Source organism: Crinia signifera, chromosome 6 (genome assembly GCF_055691185.1).
Source record: "Crinia signifera chromosome 6, ASM5569118v1, whole genome shotgun sequence".
Classification (NCBI taxonomy): Eukaryota; Metazoa; Chordata; class Amphibia; order Anura; family Myobatrachidae; genus Crinia; species Crinia signifera.
Window position 1 is genome coordinate 192,645,681 of NC_139222.1, and position 16,401 is coordinate 192,662,081.

The 16,401-nt window shown below is 45.2% G+C and overlaps 1 protein-coding gene and 1 long non-coding RNA gene across 3 annotated transcripts in view; one reads left to right on the forward strand and one right to left on the reverse strand.

Annotated features, from left to right (window-relative positions):
• The window catches only part of LRRC20 (leucine rich repeat containing 20), a 586,357-nt gene that overhangs the window by 439,798 nt on the left and 130,158 nt on the right, over positions 1-16,401 (reverse strand). The gene's annotated exons all lie outside the window — the stretch shown is intronic.
• Positions 11,341-16,401, forward strand: part of LOC146007174 (uncharacterized) — a 63,629-nt gene continuing 58,568 nt past the window's right edge. Inside the window, exon 1 of the long non-coding RNA XR_014444264.1 lies at positions 11,341-11,416. This is a non-coding gene — a long non-coding RNA (uncharacterized LOC146007174). The remainder of the gene's footprint in view (positions 11,417-16,401) is intronic.

Consider the following 16,401-nt stretch of genomic DNA (forward strand, 5'->3'; position numbering starts at 1 on the left):
GGCTAGACCACTAGGAGTCTCATCCTGTCCCCTTGTTGTTGGGCATGCCTTCACAAGGAGCTGCCAAATCACGACGCCCAGGGGGTCGCACGGCGTGTTTTTAAAGTAGCCTGTTCCAGTCGCCGGATGCTGTGTTCAGAAGCCACCATATGAAGAAGACTAGAAGCCTCGCCGCTGGAAGCTCCGATCGGGCCTCGCTGCGGATGAACCCACAGGAATCAGGTAAGCCCTCACTGAGGCCTTTTTTCTTTTTATCTTGCTCCCACTACACCACCACCAATCTAGCGCTAGGCCAAGGCCCCATTGTTCTCCCCCACTTCCTTCTGGTTAGGCAGGCCACGGGCATGAGCCATTTTAGGCACTAGGCGCCATTATTCTCAACCTGTCTTCCACCTCTACCCTTGCACCCTCTCTGCCCTGCATCCCCCCTCATCCTGCATCCTATCCCACCCTGCATCCCCTTTCTCACTCTGCATCCCCCTCCCTCTGCGTCCCCTCTCACCCTGCGTCCTCTCCCACTGTATCCCACCTCTCACCCTGCATTCCTCTTCTGCCCCCTGCATCCTCTCTCGACCGGCATCCCTACTCACACTGCATTGCCTCTCTCATCCTGTGTTCTCTCCCACCCTGCATATCCTTTTACCTTGCGTCCCCTCTCTCACATAGCATCCTCTCCCACCCTGCGTCTCCCCACTCACACTGCATCCCCCTATCCCTGCATCCCCCCTTTCACCCTGTTTCCTCTCTCATCCTGCATCCCCTCTCTCATCCTAAATCCCCCTCTCTCTCTGGGCCATTTTCTCCTACCTTCAACCCCCTTTCTCACACTGCATCCTCTCCCATTGTGGGTCCCCCTCTCACCACTATGATTCTCCCCTCTAACTGTGTCATCTCCCACCCTGCATCCCGCCTCTCACACTGTGTCCTCTCCCACCCTGCATCCCCTCACTCACACTGCATCACCCCTCTCACCCTGTGTCCTCTCCTACCCTGCGTATCTGCTCACCCGGCGTCCCCCTTCTCACTTTGCATCCTCTCCCATCATGTGTCCCCCACTCACCCAATGTCCTCTCTCTTCCTTCATCCCCACTCTCATCCTGCGCCCCCTTTCTCATTCTGATTCCCTTCTCTCAGCCTGCGCCCCCTTTCTCATTATGATTCCCTTCTCTCAGCCTGTGTCCCCCCTCACCTTGCATTTTATCCTACCCTCAGCCCCCTCTCTCACACTGCATCCTCATGGACCCCTCTCACCCTCCTTTTTCCTTCTAACTGCGTCCTCTCCCACCCTGCATCCCCCGATTTTCACTATGTCCCGCCTCTCACACTCTCCCTCCCTGCATCCTTCCTCTTACTGCGTCCCATCTCTCTCACTTTGTCCTCTGCCACCCTGTGTCCTACCTCTCTCACCACGTCCTCTCCCACCCTGCATCCCTCCTCTCACCCTGCAGCCACCCTCTCACCCTGGTTTCTCTCCCAATCTGCACACTACCACACTGTTGTACCCCCTCTCACCATCTGTCCTCTCCCGCCCTGTACCCTGTAGCCGCCGCATGGAACAGCCATTCTTCCGTCGCTGCTGAAGCCTGTCGGACACTCACGTGGAGTGTCCCGGCTCTCCCCCATCTGCTGACGGATCCCAGTCGCCGTGTGGCCTGGCTCTCCTGCCGCCCGACGATTGATCCCCTCCGCCGTGCGCCTGTCTCTTCTCCCACCCACTGATGGATCCCCTCTGCCAGGTGGCCGGGCTCTCTTCCCACTCAAACACGCTAGCAACAGGGAACCCCCATATTGCTTGAGTCTGGACAAGTAAAAGACATAAAAGGTAGCTGACTATTGAATTGGGTGGTCGTTGACATCATGCGTCGTCAGCCATCAATACGCCTGCATTTGCAGAGGTATGCCCAGCGTTTTCATGGGCAAACCCACCATTTTTATGGGTATGCTCATGAAATGCTGGGCTTTCCCCTGCGTCCACCCCCCTGCCAGCGCACTATGTAGCAAACAGCACGGCTCCTGGGGTTTGCACATGCGCATATTTGCGCATGTACAACCCCAGACCAAGTATAAAATTCCTGATAGGAAAGGTAGAGCCATTCTCATGAATTACATTAAAATGTAATGGTCTTATTTAGTGTAAGCCACTCTGTCACTGTCCCAATGTCCTTGCTGTGCCCCTGCTGTCCCTCTTACTTTGTCCTTGCACCCCTGAATTTTGCCTCATTCCATGTGAATGTTGGCTCATACCATCTAGCTTAATGTAGCTTAATTTTAACTCTGTGAATTTTGTCTCATTTCATGTGGCCTTATGTGTAAGCGGTACTAGATAGAATAAGGGGTCATACTATTGTGGTGCATAATATGTTTTACTAATATTTTTAGTCATTTGCAATATTTTTGGAGTTAAAAGGGCCAAGAGCGCACATATACCAAAAATCGCAAAGTAGCAGTGTGCGATTTGTGATAAAAATATCACGTATTGCCGTGACCAAAAAATAGCTCATCCAAAATCGCAAACATCAAATTTAATAGGGTGCGATCTTTCAAATCCCAAGTGATTTCTGACTTTCATTCACCCGGGGACCCTTCAGGAAGCGGAGATGAATACTTCAAATCCCGCATACTGTTGTTAGCTCCGCCCATTGTTGATTTGTTGCCGTCCACATGAGGCCACTTCCAGAAATTTTCCAGGGCCACTTTTATTCCCCAATCCGCCCCTGACTGCAGGTGGGGCAGATGTTACTTGTGCAGAGATAATTAGATTTGGGTGGGGTTTTACTTCAAAGTGAGATCTATATTGCAGTGTAAATATAAAGCAGTCCGTATTTTCACTACACAGAAACAAAATAACTCACCAAATCTAATTCTCTCTGTACCTTATATATCTGCCCCCCTGCAGTGCACATTGTTTTGTCCATCTAAGAAGGAATTTGTCAGAAAGAGTGAACCAAAATAACCCCCAATGAGTAGAGGAGACGGAGCGGCAATACAGCAGCATTCTAAATATGAGGGAATCTGACTTTTTATGGCTTTCAGCTGGGGGCTGCATAAGAATGTCAGACCCAGGTGCAATCTACCGATGCTAGCTCCAGGGTGGCTGACTAAATGACAGCCAACAGTTATTGATTAAATAAAAAAATGTAATCTAAAAGGACAGAGGGGGGGGGGGGGCTTGGCTTGGTGCCCCCTCCCTGTCCCCTACCCAATCCAGAACCCACATATTTGTACAGCTTTGTTGTATGAAACATTCACAGGGTTTTTTATGTTCTTGAAAATTTCACAATACGTTTTACAATCAAGTTTGAGAATATAGGAATAGAAACGACCACAGAAAAATTCTCACAGATAAGATAGATTGAAGAATGGAAGGACAAAGAAAGTCACAGACAATTGCCAGAAATTGATAGGTAATTGGTCTGTTCCCAGTAGCGGAAGCATTAATCAGTTATGAACACATGCAGAGATGCAGACAATAATTGCACATTCTGACAAGAAACAACTGTACAACATAGGCTTTCTGTGCTGTCAGTACTATTAATAAAGACCCAGCTGCACATTTTCTTCTACAACAGAAAAGAAAGTTTGAATGGTTTTTTATGCTAAAACTTAAGGTGCCCATACACATGTGATCAGATGCAATGCGACAAAGGATTATTATCCCATTGGAATCAAGACAGTTGGGAAGGCTGTTAAAAATGTAATTATTATACAAGGGTGGTTCAATTAATAATGTAATAAGACCTAAATTTGTAAACATTTATTCAACTTGTAGAAATGCGTAGAATCCTTAGTATATGCATTGTCTAAGCATTTGTTTCAATGATAAAACAAGGCCTCTATTCCAGCATAGAAGAAATCAGAGTCAAGCACCTGAAGCTAGGACATGACGGCTTGCTAACTTCTCTGACGGTTGCAAATCTACTACCACCAAGCTTCTTCAATGGTCAAAAAGAGATGGAAATCACTCTGTACCAGGGTCCTGATTCAGACCCGTTATAGCAAGGCTGCAATTATTGTAGAGGGACAAAACTATGCTGCACTGCAGGTGGGGTAGATGTAACATGCGCAGAGTTCAAACTGAAATCTAAATTGCAGTGTAAGAACAAAGCAGCCAGTATTTACCCTACACAGAAACAAAATAACTCCTCCAAATCTAACTCTCTCTGCACGTTACATCTGCCCCACCTGAACATTGCAGCCTTGCTAACCGGTCTGAATCAGGACCAAGGTTAGAGAGGATGGTCCAGTATCTCCCAATGGTAGGACCATGACAACACATGAGGTTAGTTGAGTGTGGCGTCCCAGCAGGACGCCACACAGGAGCTGATTGGCTGGTTCTTCCTGGCAGCTTTATTAAGCATGGTAAAGTTATAAAATGGCTGGTGATAACGCACCAGCTAGTTGGCTCTTAACTGTAATTTTTCAAACCAGTCTATAACTTGACAGTTAGAGTTGATTGGCTGGTGCGTTATCCCAGCCACTTTATCACTTCACCAGGCCTAAAAATCTACACCTCAAACTCCATCCAAGGCAAAGTAAATAAACCTCATTGTCAGATACCGCAGACAAACCCTATCACTCGTATGCATATTATATACACATAAATATTTTTGACATTTTGAACATGTCAACATTATAAAAATGTAGCCATTCTGATTTGTCAGGTATGCTACTCACATTTCACCAAAACGGACCCGACTGGTTATAAAGCCGGGTCCGGTTCAAGCGGTCTCTTCAATGCGGTCAGAAATAACAGCATCGAATAGGTGCCCACTGCTATTTGCCCTGTCGAAACCCATCTATAAACAGAACCTTTGTAAAAAGAAGCATCACTCCAGGGGTATTTTTAATAGATTTAAGTAATCCACTGTATAAGACAAATACAGCAAGTGACCACGTCAATTGGTCGACATTTCAATTCCGCAGAGGCAATATCCTCAAGACAGGTCACATGAAAAAAGTACAATGGTACAATGTTGTAATCCCCCCCCCCCCCCCCCCCCCAAAAAAAACCAGAACAAAACAATGCATTGTTCTTTATTGTGCAAATCCGAAGTTTCGGAGCTGCAAGATGCCCCTTTTTCTAGGTGTAATCATACATGCGTTCGAAGGTACCGCAATCTTAGGTCTCCTTTATTATATTCTAATCAACAAACCAGAATCCATGATTGTTAGCGACGTTTCGGGAGTTTTGTTCTCCCGTCCTCGTGCTAGACAGATTGCTGTACCTTGGAATGCATGTATGCTTTACACCTGGCTCTGATCGCGGCGGTGAGAGCATTAGGTCTGCAGTCTACCGCCGGCAGCTGAGCTGTGTTCGCCTCCCCCTTTTCCATCACGGTCTGTCTGCTGTGTATTCTGTGACTCGCTTTATATACAGGCTGGCAAGCATTTATTTTCAGTAAATTCTTTCTCTTTCCTTTGCAAGTATCCATACTGGATCCGTGGTAACGATCCATTCAAAAGAGACTGCACACATTTGTGGACATATTGTGGATTACCACACAAGAAGGACTTTGCGCGGGGTATAAATTGTTTTTCATACATACATACATACATACATACATACATCTCTCTCGCTCTCTCTGTGTATGATTGTATTTATTCTTCAGGCCAGGAGCAATTTAAAGAACTGCTTTAAGAACAGAGAGAAATGCCTCAATCTTGGCTTTAAATACAACCAATCAAGTAATCAATTCTGTAAAAACTGCATGAACAAAAAGCTAAAAGAATTGTGTTACTGACATCTAGAGGGACTTAAGTAAAACACCTCACTTCTGTGTAAATAGATTTATGAACTGCTATAGTTAACATACATACATACATACATACATGTATATATACATGTATATATATATATATATATACACATATAGATATATAGATATAGATAGAGACAAAATCATTTACCAACAACATGCTATACAGACAGCTCTGCAAAAATATGTATTTGTTCAATAATATTGTACGCAGACACAATCATTACGTTTTTTTTCATTTGCAGTAGTTTTGAGACTCCGTATAAAAAATATTAATTTTCTACATAAAATCAATCAATAATACATTTTTTTAAATATGGACAGAGTCCACAGGTGCAAAAATACCCAGAGGCATTCAACCTATGCACGGTTTAGGTGGTAGCACGATATGATATATAAGATGTGGGGATTTTAACAAGTTCCAGAATGCATTTGAAATAGAAAAGGAATTTTTGTGGATTACAGTGCAGCATCAAGCAGGGATGAAGGGGGGGGGACATTACATACGTTACATTAAGATGTTACATACTGGGGGCACATTCCCGCCAAGCTGCGCAGCGCCTAGGCAGCCAATCAGCGGAGCCACTGGTTGTTGCAGCAGCCAGGGGGGTAACAATATGAGCAGGAGCAGTACAGTTTTCACACAGGAACACATCCCCGCCGAGCTGCACAGCGCCTAGGCAGCCATCAGCGGCGCCACTGGTCGTTGCAGCAGCCAGGTGGGTAACAGTATGAGCAAAGACAGCACAGTTGTAACAGAGACAGTAAAGTTATCACGCAGGAGACACGGGATACATATGTCTGAGTGCACAGTTCCTAGGCAGCCATTGCAGCGCCATCTTGAATCTTCCTGTAGGGAGAGCCGTGGGCGGCATAGGTGGTGGTGGCGGCCATGGGGAGGTTGGGGGAAGAGAGAGTCACTGAAGCCTGGGCAGAGTCAGTCAGGTCTGGGGCTGGAGGGGGGGGGGGAGAGTCAGTGAGGCCTGGACAGGGTCAGTGAGACCTGGGGGATGGAGTTGGGCCCTGGGCTGAGACTGGAGACTCTCCTGGGGATGAGAGCTGGAGCGCATGATCCGGCCAGCACTGGGCAGGAAGGCTACCACTGCAGCTTCCCCTCATCTCTCCCTCTGATGGTGGCTGGGAGCCTGGATGCCGCATCGCCGGTGTCTGTGTGGGGCCTCCGCTAGGCCAGACTACCGCTGTCTCCATGGGCACAGCGTGCGTCAACCGCCGACCCCAGGCTGATGGTGTTGTGCGGGGGGACCACCGCGCTACTGAGCTCCGGCTATCCAGCTGCTGTCCTGCTCCTGTTCTTCATGATCTCCGCCGGGGGTTGAGGTGGGGGCACCCGCAGGCTGATGGTGCTGCCGGGGGGGACCTCCGCGCTGCTGGGCTCCGGTTCTCCGCGCTCACCGCCGGGGGTGTACAGTGCTCACCGCCGGGGGAGCACAGCACTGCCTCCTCCTCTCCCCCATCGCAGCCACGCTTCATGCCGCTCACTGCTCCGGAGGCCGGGGATGGTGAAGCTCCGCTGGAAGAGGTTAAAAATACATGGGTACAAAAAGAAAAATCCATATTACCATATGCCGAAGAAAGCACATGTGTATAAATGTAAATCTGCAGAGCTATTCAAGTCAACTTGACACCGCCGGTCCCCCTCGCCGCCCCTAACCCACCCACCCCTCCCCCTGAACTGTGCAGCGTCTCCCTAAAGCGGAGACCACCTGGGAGATGCTGCCCAGCTGGCGTGTTACTGGGACGTGCATGCTCGTGAGACGCATGTGCGTCCCAGTCCCTATCGCCGGCGCTCGCCAGTGAAAGGGATCTGGCGGGTGCCGGCCAAGGATGAAGCCTAATACATCTGTAATGTCGTGTTCACACTGCATGTGTGAATTACATGGCATTTACCCGGCATTTAAATGGGAGCAGCGGCGATGGACCCCCGTTCAGACTGCTAGGAAAATTCCCCGGTGAAGCAGTTCTACCCAGTAATTTGCCTTTTAACAAGGGTTTTTTTGCAGTGTGAACGGGTCAACCCGTGTCTGCATACCCGCATCTCAAACACGGGTATGAAATCCGAGTTCACACTGCAAAAAAACCCGTGTTAAAAGACAAATTACCGGATCGACATGTTAGACCCGGAAATTTGCCTTGCAGTGAGAACGGGGTATAACTTAAGATTCACCACCTAAGCAGAAAAAGGAACAGCGCCAGGTGGGCATCCGGTGTCCCCTGTGGATTCAGAGAAAGTATTTACTGATAAGTACCCAAATCACATTTTCTCTTTCATCCAGCAAGACTGGAGAGTAATATCCCAGAGCTCCCAGCCAGGGTGGGAGAGTATGGAAAACCCTGCAGAACCGCACGACTAAATTACAAAGCTGAGGTCACAATTGTTTCAACCCTATAGAATCGTAAAAAGGTTTGCTGGCTGGACCACGTAGCTGCACCACAGTTAGTCCATGGAAACCCTACAAGCAGCCACCTATGAAGGGTTTCCTAAGGGAAGCAGTTCTGTTCACATATAACTGAAGATCCCTGACCACATCTAGGGATCTTGAAGAGGGTAAATCGTCCCCATGTGAGCCCGACCACTGTGACAGAAGATAATATTTGGAACACCCGATAGTGAAAACTGCCGTAAGAGGCCACGATCATGTCCTGCAGTCTGATACAGAGATGAATTGAAATCAGTCTGTGTAGCAACACTGACCAAATTCTCTTCTGTAAGGCAGTCGCTTTTTGGCCTACTTCCAGCAGTTCAATGCTAGGAAATGTTCCTCAATATATTCCACAAAGCTTATTTCTCTTCCCATAGACAATACCTAGCGGGCATGATACCCTCAGCCTCTTGCCCTCACTGTCACTCTGCTGTGGCTAACTCCTATCATTATTTTTGGAGCTGTCCCTTTATAAGAAGGTTCTGGCTACTAGTACACAATTTGTCACTGGAGTACCTGTGAACTATATCCCATAGAATGATCAGTGGGCATTATTTGGCATTGTTCCGGAAGGACACAGTATGGCACGAGATTGTTCTAAATTGCTTTTGATCTTCCGTGTTTTTAAAATGGAATGGATTAGGACGATCCCGGATAAGGACAAACAAGTGAAACTATTTTGAGCACCTGGGAGAGCTACATTACATGTAGATCTGAGATGCAAACTTTATGAATCTATTAAAGACACTCAATGGTATGTCCTTCAAATGACTGTAGGGGAGCCCTTGATCAACAATGAAGGGCAACAAAATGCGTATGGGGTTTGGGTAGGTTGGGGTCACACAATCTCTCTCTTGCTTCCTCAGAAACATAGGATTTGAAATGTATGTAAGAATGTCACACTTTGCAGCATTGAAATTTGTATTTATGTTTTAATTACAACCTGTGTTTGAATATATGTCCACATATCGTTGTCAATTCTGTTTATATTGCATGAATGCATTGGTGTTTCAATAAAACATTTGATTTAAAAAAAAGTTTTCCAAGTACCAGCAGAATACACTCCACAAAAAGGGAGGTATATTCAAATCTGAATACCCTGCATTAGGTGCATATGGGAGTGAGAACTAGTACCCCATCCCAGTAATACCAGTTCATTAAGTCATTCTACTGTAAAATATTATTCGGCTCTAGATATGTCAAAAGACTCCAAGGCTTTCCAAGCAAATTACAGCATTTAACTGTTACCCAATGCAGTAGAAAGAGTAATATTCACTACACAGAATAAAAATGGAGCACATATCCCTAGTAAAACTGACACATTATACTTGTATGTCAGTGGGGTATATTCAATGCCAGTGCTGCCTGCTCGCTGTCACAGCTCGCAAACTCGCTGTCACAGCTCGCAAAGGCAGTATTCAACTGACACACAAACACACACACACACACACACACCCCCCGCATATGCAGATTCCCCTTTGCTCCGTTTTTGGAACAAGGGGGAATCGGCGTATGCGGCCGCAGAAACAGCGAGACTAGCGGCTAAATGCAGTGGGCTCCCTTCATTAGCCGCAAGACTCACTGTTTGGGGGAATTCTCGCCATCCTGTAAAAGCGAGGATTTCCTCAGAACATAGAATTAGGATGAGCGGCAGGCGAGGGGGTTAAACAGCGAGGATCGCTGGTTTTCTGCAATCCCCGTCATTTAACCCCCTCGCCGGCCACATTTAATTAGGGCCAGTCTCTCTCTAAATCATCATCATTTTTGCCTAATCCTTCTGTATACCCGCAAAACTCCAAATTTAGGGGTGCCTTCCTAAACTTTTGAGAGAGCTGTCAATTCACCTGGAAATTCCCAACAAAATGTCCTCTATTCCTATAGCATCTCATGGAAATGGCTGTGTGTACTGTGTTACTATTTGTAATGACTGAAAGCAATAAATTATTAAAATGTACATTTGCTTTATTTAGTTTTTAAAAAACACTCTATAAAGCCAAATTGCTATTAAGTGATATATGTATATAACCATGTTGCCATCAGCAGAGTTGTGCTGAAAGCATTTTAGAATATTTATCATAAAAAGTAAAACAAGCAATGCCTTTGGTAGGGTTTGGCTGATGAATTGATGTACTAAAAGGAATTAAAATCTTCAAACAAAATAAGCAATTTCAACAAAATACCACAGTTAATATATTCTCGAAAATGACATCAAAGAAAAAAATCACAACTATTAGGCTATTTTTATAAAGAAGGAAATGTGTTTCTATAAATCATTGATAAGAAAACTCTTTAGCTGTAAGAAACAACGGTTTATTGAGGTACGCCTAACTTCTAAAACATTGTGGGTTTTTTCCCATTACTTAACACCATCTGCTTCTACTGCAATGAATGTGCTATCTATTGATCGATAGATAGATATTACTAGACTATGAAATGGTCTGTTGGGTTATATACCAATGAACAGCGGTGGGGATGCCGGCAGTCAGAATAGCAACGCCAGCATCCCGATGGAGGGAATCCAGGCAGGAGTAAGGTAAATATACTTCCCTTCCTCCTGCCTCCCTCATAGCAAATAATGGTGACAGAGCAAAGGCTCTTCCTGCATAGTGTAATCTCCAGGTAATCAGTACTGCTGCACTGCTCATCTATAAATTCCATACAATCTTCACCTGCTTCTGCACAGTTCCCTGTTAACATATTACTATTAATATGGTTAGCAGGGCCGGCGACAGGGGGAGGTCAAGGGGACATGTGTGATGGGCCCCAGTAATGGAAGGGCCCCAGAGCCCGGCCGGGCCCATCTGTAAGCTGTGTTACCCCTGCAGCCTTCTACTGTGCAGTTATAGTCTGTGCGTGCCGCCCTATCCCCACCTGTGTCAGTGTGCTTCCTGGCTCTGCCGTCTGACTGTGTGTGGCTGTGCAGTACGCCGCCGCTGGGTCTTTCCTGCTGCAACAGCAGGCACCCAGAGTGGCAGGCAATGTCAGTCCTCAGATAGAGTACTAGTCTGGACTCCGGAGGAGCACAGCGCAGGAGGCTAGAAGGGAGGGGGGGGAGGGAGGACGAGAGGAAGCTCGGCAGGAAGGAGAAGGGGGAGTGACATGCAGCAGCACCACACAGAGCCAGGCAGGCTGCATCCATTCAGAGAGGAAAGTGCTCTCCCGCCTTCTGTGTCTGCTCTGCCTGTGTATGGGAGAGATCCAGGCAGCAACACAAGAAAAGTAAGTGGAGGAGAGCTCTAAGCTTACCTACAAGTTGAGTTACACAGGGGATGTATTAAGTTATGGGGACATATGAGGAGTGTGTGAACATCTGATGTTCTGGGCATATGAGGTGTGTGGGGACATGTGCTGGGCATTTGAGGTGTTTGGGGACATGTGCTGGGCATATGAAGGGTGTGGGGGCATGTACTGGGCATATGAGGGGGGTGGGGACATGTGCTGGGAATATGAGAGGTGTGGGGACATGTGCTGGGCATATGAGGGGTGTGGGGACATGTGCTGGGCATATGAGGGGTGAGAACATGTGCTGGGCATATGAGGGGTGTAGGGACATGTGCTGGGCATAATGTGGATGTGGGTACATGTGCTGGGCATATGAGGGGTGTGGGGACATGTGCTGGGCATATGAGGGGTGTAGGGACATGTGCTGGGCATAATGTGTGTGTGGGTACATGTGCTGGGCATATGAGGGGTGTGGGGACATGTGCTGGGCATATGAGGGGTGTGGGGACATGTGCTGGGCATATGAGAGGTGTGGGGACATGTGCTGGGCATATGAGGGGTGTGGGGACATGTGCTGGGCATATGAGGGGTGAGGACATGTGCTGGGCATGAGGGGTGTAGGGACATGTGCTGGGCATAATGTGGGTGTGGGTACATGTGCTGGGCATATGAGGGGTGTGGGGACATGTGCTGGGCATATGAGGGGTGTGGGGACATGTGCTGGACATAGGAGGGTGGTGGTGACATGTGCTGTGCTATGCCTTAGTGGCAACATCGAGGACATGCACAGGGGTCCCAACTGGCAGATTCACAAAGTTGGGAGGTATGATGATCCTAATGAAATGCAAAAAGTCACTGTCTCTGCACCTGCACTTTTTGTTCAGCAGCCCATATCCTGAAGAAATGGCAGGTGTAGTGGCCATGAAACGTTGATAGTTTACAGTGTAAATTTTTTATTTCCTTTACTATTATGGCACCTCCAGATCTGCTATTACATTATCTGCCAATTACCCCAAAATTACCTCTATCTGCACATTTCTAGTATTCCAGTGTCTTATACAGTAGTTGGCAATATTTATTGGTACAAGCAGAAGAGGGCTGTGTGGGTTTGGTATTACGTTGGGGGGCCCCAGAATTAACAGTGTACAGGGCCCGAAAATTTCGGTTTCCGGCCCTGATGGTTAGATGCCATTATAAATACAGAAACAGAATTTTGGAAAGTCCTAAAGTGTAATTTATTTATTTTATGTTAAACAGGAAAGCATTAGCTCTCACCTCTCAAAATTGAGAGGTGGGCACACATCACAGAAGTATAATCCCTATCATGGAAATTTCTACCTGCTGGGTCAACCCACCTCCTACCCCCTTTGATCTGAATGGTGAGCACAACAGCCTGGCTGATCAGGACAATACAGTGGGAAGACATGACACAACTCTAAAATTGGAACGGTCACACCTAATTTGGGCCAGTTGTATGTACATTCAATTGTATGCAAATACAGCAACCTATGTTGCATATAGGCTGTACATATGGCGGTGCAAAGGTCTGCATTATCTGGTGTATGAATTAGCTGAACTGGGCAAGCAGCAGAGTAGTGGAAATCTAGATTTTATTTGCCAAATGGAGTTATTTAAATATGCTGGCAGGGTTGTTTATTGAGGCATTTGGTATTTTAAATGGGGCAAAAAATGTATGGCCTGGCAAAGCAAAAAAAAAAAAAGAAAGATTTACATTGTTGTCCCTATATACTCTTAATAATTTAGAACCATGTTTGCCAACCCGAAGCAAAGGGATGGGAAGTCTGACGGACATGTACAAAGACCCCTTGATTCAAAAAATTTCTAGCTCTTCAGGTTTTATTTCTCTCAAAGATCTCACACCCCTATTAAAGTTGGCGAACACTGTTCTAGAACATCTACAATAACATGTGTGTTATTTTGTGTCAAGTAATATATTCTCCATAAAAAAATGTAAAAATATAAATGAAATACAAATATTAAAAATAATGTGAAATGGCAGTATCAGTATTGCACACCTGTATGTTCATTAGCAGATAATAATAATCCTTTGCTTGTATTTAATTAATATAAATTCAGAAGAATAAAATAAACCTAGTCACACAGTATGCAAACATTGATGGGCAATGTACAGACAAGACTCATTCTGCAACAAGTAATTTAAGAAAAGAAAATACGGAACGGGATAAAAATTTCTTACTAAAACTTTTACAAACTCTCCCATTGTAACTCAGTAAGCATTAATGACTGCAATTTAAAACTAGTTTCCATTTGCATTGGAAAAGGATTTTGATGGCGGATTATTCTAGTGCAAGTTTCACAAATGGGTTAGATCAACTTTTAATGAGCTCAGTAAGAGCTAAATCCCTTTTACTTAAAAGTAAACACCTTAATTATTATCCATACAGCTCACCGCTGCTCTTTCGGTTAGGAACACAGAAATAAGTATGTTCTATCTCTGTTTACGCCTATTCTCATATGTATCCCAACAGAAGAATTTCTCAATTCTACCAAAATTTGTTAATCCTTGGATTTACTTCTGCACACTTATTAGCCGCACATTTATCATAATCTTAGATAAATGACTCATGAAAGCTAAATTCTAATTCAGTGTGATTAGTATCCCTTTGTCTTCTTTTATGTAGATGAAGAATACATGTAAATGTTAAAATACAGGCTTAGCATTGTTACAGTACAAAACTATAACAATATATAAACCTCTCCACAGTATCAAATTAATATCAATAAAAATGTCTGAACAACAATCTGCAAATACATTATATTGTAACATTGGAAATATTGACATTGACCAATTTCAGGTCAATTAAAATCAATCTTAAATCGATGTTATGCTTCTTGGGCTAAAACACATTTACTAAAAAATGAATTTTTAAATAATAATAAATGTGTGTTCTAGCCCTGGAAGAACAAGTAAGCGGTCATATTTATCAACAGGTCTTTCTCTGTTGCTTTGAGGGTTTACCAAATATAGCAGTAACAATCGAATTGATAATAGAAAACATGAAGGAAAGTTGAAGTAACACCGGAGACCGGGCAGATTTCCATACAAACATGTATAAATTTCCATTTTGTTCCATTCCAATTCCATTCTTAATACATTATTCCATTAAATATGCATCAGGTTTTAGGGGCATCACAGGAAAATCCCTCTGACCAGGTTACAACACATCTATGGACCTTATTCTGGTTGGTGCGGTAATGTCCGCGTGCGGTCGGTCCGCCGATGTTTTGTGTCTGCGCATGTGCAGAGGCGTCTCTGCGCATGTGCGAACGGAACGCACGTCCAAATTCTGCATGAAATGTGTACACTACGAACAGGGGGTGGAGAGGGGCGTAAAGGGCTGTTTGGGCTCATTACCATATGTTTACACCCCGAGTTTCATGGGCGTTCCCATGAAAACGCTGGGCGTACGTATGGTAATGTGGTCGTGACGCACGTGTAGGGGGCGGACATATGACATTGCCGGATGTCAGCTGCCCGCCCAGATCCCTGCTTTTGCACGGAGAAATGCCCGTGTGGTCTGATGTTGAGGGAGCTGCCTGACCACTCGGTCCTGCGACCATCGAATGATGGGGGAGGTTCCCTGAGATGGAGGAGGTGTATTCATGAGAAATACACTTGTGGTCTGTTCGGACAGCTTCTTACCGCATTCGGACGGAGTGAGCGATCCGTACTGAAGGCGGGGTTTAGGACGCACGGTCCTGGCCGCATATTCGGCTCCGTCCGCACAGACCAGAATAAGGTCCTATGTTATGTACAGCACATATTCACTATTCTGCAGGAGTATTCTGCTTCCTCCGCATGTACATCATACCTTTCTGTTCATGTCACTTTTTTTAAAATCATCAATGATCCGCTAAGCACATTCACAGTGTGTGGGCATCCCGATAAAAAGGGAGATCATTTCTTTTGTCTACTACAGATGACAAGTATGAAACCATAGGAAAAAAAAATTGATGTAGCTTTTATTTAAAAACTTAATGTTTAGATCTGTTGTTCTGTTGAGATCAAATATATATAATTAAATGCAGTTTCCATATTCTATTAGACAATCCGACATTGCTAAAAGCAAGCCTGAGGCTGCTCTGCAGTATTTTACTCAATGGTAATAACTTGAAGCTGCGCACAATGGGTCTTTATGAAGTGATGGATCTAAATGTACAAGCTCTTTACAAATTTATAGTTCAACACTGGCATTTTGCCTCAGGGATTAGGATTAATAATACCATTATGATTATAATGATTACTAATTCTTATTATAATTTATATATTATCTTTTCTCAGCCTAGGGTGCATTGTGTCATTTATTATTTATTTACAGTTTCTTATATAGTGTAGCAGATTCCGTTGTGCTTTACAATAGGAGACAGTGATAAAACAAACTGGGTAACAACAGACAGACTTGGAGGTAGGAGGGCCCTGCTGCAAGCTTACAATCTATAGGGATATAGGGGGAAAACACAAGGACAGGCACCAGTAATAGCATAGCAGTCCCACCAAATTACAAGTCCAGAGGGAAGCTATATAGTACATTTGTGCCTCAGAGGGTTATGAGTGTGGTACTTAAATATGATAGGCTTGCCTGAAGAAGAGGTGAGTTTTCAGGGAACACTTGAAATTTTGGAGGCTAGTGGAGAGTCTTACTGTGCGTGGAAGGGCACTCCATAGGATGGGAGCACCCCGATGAAAGTTCTGTAATAGTGAATGGGAGCTAGTGTCATTATACTTAAGGGTTAGTTGCAAGCTGGGTAAACCATAACAGGATGCCTGTTGTATTGCGTGACAACACATGGCAAATTAGTAACATTTTCATAAAAAAAACACACACACACACACACACACACACACACACACACACACTGAAATTACCAAAGGGACCTGACAGCTCACTCACGCCAGGCATCTTTGTGGTACATAGCATATGGAGACTAGAGGTCTGAGG